This window comes from Suncus etruscus, chromosome 5, assembly GCF_024139225.1.
Source record: "Suncus etruscus isolate mSunEtr1 chromosome 5, mSunEtr1.pri.cur, whole genome shotgun sequence".
Lineage (NCBI taxonomy): Eukaryota > Metazoa > Chordata > Mammalia > Eulipotyphla > Soricidae > Suncus > Suncus etruscus.
The window spans coordinates 63,530,928-63,536,624 of NC_064852.1; positions in this window are offsets into that span (position 1 = coordinate 63,530,928).

A 5,697-nucleotide genomic window follows, 5' to 3' on the forward strand; every position below is an offset into this window, starting at 1 on the left:
GATATTATTATTTAAAAAAAAAAAACTCTTGATGAAATAAATTTCTTTCTTTCTTTCTTTTTTTTTTTTTTTGGTTTTTGGATCACACCTGGCAGCACTCAGGGTTTACTCCTGGCTTTATGCTCAGAAATCACCTCTGGCAGGTTCGGGGGACCATGTGGGATGCCGGGATTCAAACCACCGCCCTTCTGCATGCAAGGCAAAAGCTTTTACCTCCGTGCTATCTCTCCGGCCCCGAAATAAATTTCTAACAGCAAAAAAATATCTTCTGGGTTGGGGATTGCAGGGATAGTACAGTGGGCAGGGTGCTTATCTTGCATGTGGCTGACCTGGCACACATTTTGTCCTCCAAGCCCTGCCAGATCCCTAGTGCAGAGACAGGAGTAAGCCCTGAGCATGACCAGGTATGGCCTTCCCCCTAAAATATTTAGTGTGGGGGTGGTAGAGAGGTCTTTTGAGGGGTAGGAGACATTGGAATTTGATGGTAGGAGGGTGAGAATGGTGAATCCTAGACACAAAGGTCAGAAACTGTATCTTTGCAGTACCATGATACTATAAACTCGGGATAAATCAATAAAATATAAAAATACTACCTAGGGAGCTTAAAAAGTATCTGTTTCTGGGGGCCGGGCGGTGGCGCTGGAGGTAAGGTGCCTGCCTTGCCTGCGCTAGCCTAAGACGGACTGCGGTTCGATCCCCCGGCATCCCATATGGTCCCCCAAGAAGCCAGGAGCAACTTCTGAGCGCATAGCCAGGAGTAACCCCTGAGCGTCACAGGGTGTGGCCCAAAAACCAAAAAAAAAAAAAAAGTATCTGTTTCTTCTAGAGATTCACATAAATGAATAAAAATTAAGGAAAGGAAAAACAGTTTTCTTTCCCTCCATGTTTTTTTCTTTTCTTTTCCGGAAGCTCTTCTTTTAGGTAAATAAGAGAAACAAAACAAAACAAAACAAAAATCATTTGAAATGCCTACAGCTCAAAATTCTTTTTCTGTATCAGTGGTGAGTTCTGGATTCCCCCAAGATGAAACCCTTCATTTATGCTCAGGTCAAAGAATGGATGCTTCCTTATTTTCCTCATGTAATATAGAATCCTGTGGGAAAGCCTTGAGGCCATAATATAACCTTAACGATGTTCACTGTGACCCTATGGATGATCAACTATTTGTGTTTTGCTTTCTTTTGGTTTTGTTTTGGTTTTTGGACCACACCCGGTGGTGCTCAGGAGTCACTCCTGGCTCTGCACTCAGAAATGGCTCCTGGCAGGCTCTGGGACCACATGGGATGCCAGAAATCGAACCCGGGTCCATCCCACATCAGCCGTAAGGCAAACATCCTACCGCTGTACTATCACTCTGTGTGAGGGTGAGTGTGAGGCTATATTCGGCAATATTCAGGATTTACTCCTGGCTCTGTACTCAGGAATCATTCCTAGTGGGCTTGGAGGACCATATGAAGTGCTGAGGATTGATCCTAGGTGGTTGTGTGCAAGGCAACTGCCTTATCTTATTTTACCTACTATACTATCTCTCTGGCCCCTGTCCAAACTCTGTGTGTGTGTGGGGAGGGGGCAGGAAACATTTTTATTGATTTAAACTTGCTTAGAAAGATGTGAGAGGGGCCCGGAGAGTTAGCACAGCGGTGTTTGCCTTGCAAGCAGCCGATCCAGGACCAAAGGTGGTTGGTTCGATTCCTGTTGTCCCATATGGTCCCCCGTGCCTGCCAGGAGCTATTTTTGAGCAGACAGTCAGGAGTCACCCCTGAGCAATGCCGGGTGTGGCCCCCCCAAAAAAAAAAAGATGTGAGAGATGAGAAAGAGGAGAAATGCATTCAAAAGAGAGCACAGGGTCCAGAGTGGTAACACAGTGGTAGGGAGTTTGCCTTGCACACGGTTGACCCAGGAAGAACACAGGTTTGATCATCAGCATCTCATATGGTCCCTTCAGCCAGGAGTGATTTTTGAGTGCAAAGTCAGGAGAGACCCCTGGGTGCTGCTGAGTGTGGCCCAAAAAATATATGAGAGAGAGAGAGAGAGAGAGAGAGAGAGAGAGAGAGAGAGAGAGAGAGAGAGAGAGAGAGAGAGAATGCACAGGTTCCTCCAGAGTAGAAATAATCAGGCAAAGAAACATAAAGACAAACAAGCAAAATATGAGTTCAAAGGAAAGTAAAGGCTGGAAGAAGCCATGACCAACTTTTTGTTTATTGTGGGGGGCACACCCAGCTGTGCTCAGAGATCACTTCTGGTGGGGTTCAGAGATTATACTGAATGATGGGGTTGTACTAGAGTTAGATGCATGCAAGGCAAGTGTCCTACCCACTGTACTTACTATCTCTCCAGGCTCTAAATTTTAAGAGAAGAGGAAGGGAGGGGAGGGGAGAGAACAGGAGATGGGAGAAGAGGAGAGAGGAAGGAAAGGAAGAGGAGATGGGAGGAGGGGAGATGAGAGGTGGAGAGGGGAGAGGAGGGCAGGGGAAGGGAAAGAAAGATAGAAGAGGGGAGAGGAAGGGAAGGGGAACCAGTAAGTGCCATCTCTGGTGAGCTTGAGTGAGAACACCATGGGGGCCTGATGAGCACCACAACCAGAACTTGCCTGGTTAAGAATGTAAAGCCCAGATATCTGGCTTCCAGATCCCTCTTTGATTTTGGAAGCCAGATCTTGCCAGGTATGGGGTTTGGGGAGGCGCCACACCGGAGGCCTTCTCCCTAGCTTGGTGACTATTTCTGGCAATGTTCAGGGGCCATGAGGGCCACACTCAGAGGTCCTCAGGTGGCCATATAGTACCAGAACTCAAACACGTTAGGCATGTGCTCTACCACATGAACCACACCTCCCTGACCCCCTCACCTTATTTAAATTTCATCAAAACATTTAACATCAACCTTCCCATTTTTTTTAACCTTCCAATTTTTTTAATTGACAAACTTATTTTTGCTTGTGTTTAGGCCATACCCAGTGATATTCAGGGCTTATTCCTGACTTTGGGTTCAGGGATAATTCCTGGCAGTGCTTGGGGGGCTCTGAGTTTGAAACCAAGTTAGTTTCATGCTTACTATAGCTCCAGCTCTACCCACCCCACCCACCATTTTTTAAAATCAGAAACATTTTATCAATGAAATGAAGCATCTATACTGATGCTGGTAATCAGCTAGCATTCCTCAATTCCCACCCAGAGAATTTCCTAGAGATCTCTTGTCTTCTTATCACTCTTGGGATTCTTAGACCAGCTGCTTTCTGTCCCTACAAATAAACAAGCCTTTGGGCTGTTTCTGGGGCATCCCCAAAGTGGAGCCAGATCCCAAACACTTGATTACTATTGTCATCACTGTAAGCTCAACAGCCAGCTCTGGAGCCTCAATTCTGTCCTGGACCCTTTGATCTCTGCAGGACATCCTGATTAAGGAAGAACAGCCCCAGCCCAGCCCCTCAGAGGAAAGATGTATCCAGGTCATTGGTTAAAGTGTGGTGGGGAGGCATCCATTGTCTCCATGTGCCCAAGCTGCAAGAAGGTACTAGCTTGTCTCACAAGATCCACTGGCCATCTTGGCCATCTTTTTCTCCTTGTCTTCAAGGATTCTCATCTCAAAGAAACAGTATGCTTTAGAGGGTAGAATCCTGGGCTGGAGAGATAGCACAGTAGTAGGGCATTTATCTTGCAAGTAGCTGATCCAGGATGGCCGGTGGTTTGAATCCCTGCATCCCATATGGTTCCCCATGTTTGTCAGGAGTGATTTCTGAGCACAGAGCCAGGAGTAACCCGGAGCACTGTCAGGTGTGAGCCAAAAACCAAGGAAGGAAGGAAGGAAGGAAGGGAGGGAGGGAGGCTAGGAGGGAAGAAAGAAAGAAAGAAAGAAAGAAAGAAAGAAAGAAAGAAAGAAAGAAAAGAAAAGAAAGAAAAGAAAAGAAAGAAGAAAGAAGAAAGAAAGAAAGAAAGAAAGAAAGAAAAGAAGAAAGAGAAGGAGGAGGGAGGGAGGGAGGGAGGGAGGGAGGGAGGGAGGGAGGGAGGAAGGAAGGAATGAAGGAAGGAAGGGAGGGAGGCTGGGAGGAAGGAAGGGAGGAAAGAAAGAAAGAAAGAAAGAAAGAAAGAAAGAAAGAAAGAAAGAAAGAAAGAAAGAAAGAAAGAAAGAAAGAGAGAGAGAGAGAGAGAGAGAAAGAAAGAAAGAAAGAAAGAGAAAAAGAAAGAAAGAAAGAGAAAGGAAGGAAGAAGAAAGAAAGAAAGAAAGAGAAAGGAAGGAAGGGAGGGAGGGAGGAAGGATGGAAGGAAGGGAGGGAGGCAGGCAGGCAGGCAGGAAGGAAGGAAGGAAGGAAGGAAGGAAGGAAGGAAGGAAGGAAGGAAGGAAGGAAGGAAGGAAGGAAGGAAGAATCCTAAGAGCTAGGTAGATGGTTCAAAGCCCCCACCCCCTTGTGGAAGCATCACAAGTTGTGATCCAAAAATGGAAAAGAATGGCTGGAGTCACAGTATACCAGGTAACCTTGCATGCACCAGGGTTCAATTCCCAGCACCACATATAGTTTTCTGATCCTGCCATATGTGATCTCTGAGCACAGGCCCAGGAGTAAGCCTTGAGCACTGCCAGGCATGGCCCCAAAGGGGGGAAAATAGATGTGTGAGAGAATGGGGCTGTTGATACAAGTTTAGGAAGGATACATATTTTCTTCTTTATTTATTCCCCTTCATTCCTAGCAGCTTCTTCATTACCCCTTCTCAAGTTTCTAATTCATTTATTCCCCTCTGTATAAATAGCACCCTTTTCTCTAGGATTGTATAAATAGCAGTTCAGAGGCTCTGCAGCACCCAAGAGGGAAGGTGTGGCAGAGCAAGTCCTGAGCCTTGGGCACTGTAGACAGCTGTAAACAAGGTCTGTGTTGCAATCCACACCAGTGGCCAGTAGTCACTATGTCTAAATGTTGGCTGGAGCTCAAAGAGAGGAGGCAAAGGTCAGGAAGGAGCAGGCATGGTCTGGAGGGAGTGGAGCAGGAGTAAAGGGAACAGACTGGAATCAGGGAGACTTGTGGAAGGAAATGAGGTAAACAGTGGTCAAGGGTTGAACCATACTCAACAGTTCAGGTTTAAGGGGAGCTGAGAAGCCAGGCATTCAAGCACTGAATTGGGCATCAGCTTCAAAATTGCAGGCCATAGTCTGAGGGGTCAGCCTCAACTTATTTTGAAGATAAGACCCTGGGCCTCTGCCCCCAAGATCAGTTCTCAAGGAGATTATTCAGGGTTTGGGTGTAGCTGAAAGTTCCAGACCTCCTGGGGCAGGAGAGAAAATACACTACATAGAGTGCTTGTCTTGTCCTTGGTCAACTCAGGTTTGATCACCAGCATCCAATATGGTCTCCCCAAAATTGCCAGTAGTAATTGCTGAGTGCAGAGCCAAGGAGTAAGCCCTGATCAGGTTGGTTCTCCTGGCAAGCAGCCCCCATTTTGTGTATGAGTGTGTGTGTTGTTGTTGTTGTTGCTGCTGTTGTTGCTGTTGTTGAGTCCAAAAGACACCTTTATTACTCTTACCACTGAGAAAATTAACTTGGAAATTCCTGCTCAGTGGCAGGAAACAAAAAGGCCCAATAGATACTTTCGTTACATTTATGCCCCTCAACAAGAGGGAGAGGGAGGTGAAAGGGGAGGGTTGTTCTCTCTCTGGGGGCTACTCTGATATGGGGAATCTCAGAGCTCCTTTTCCAAGGAACAAAGTTGT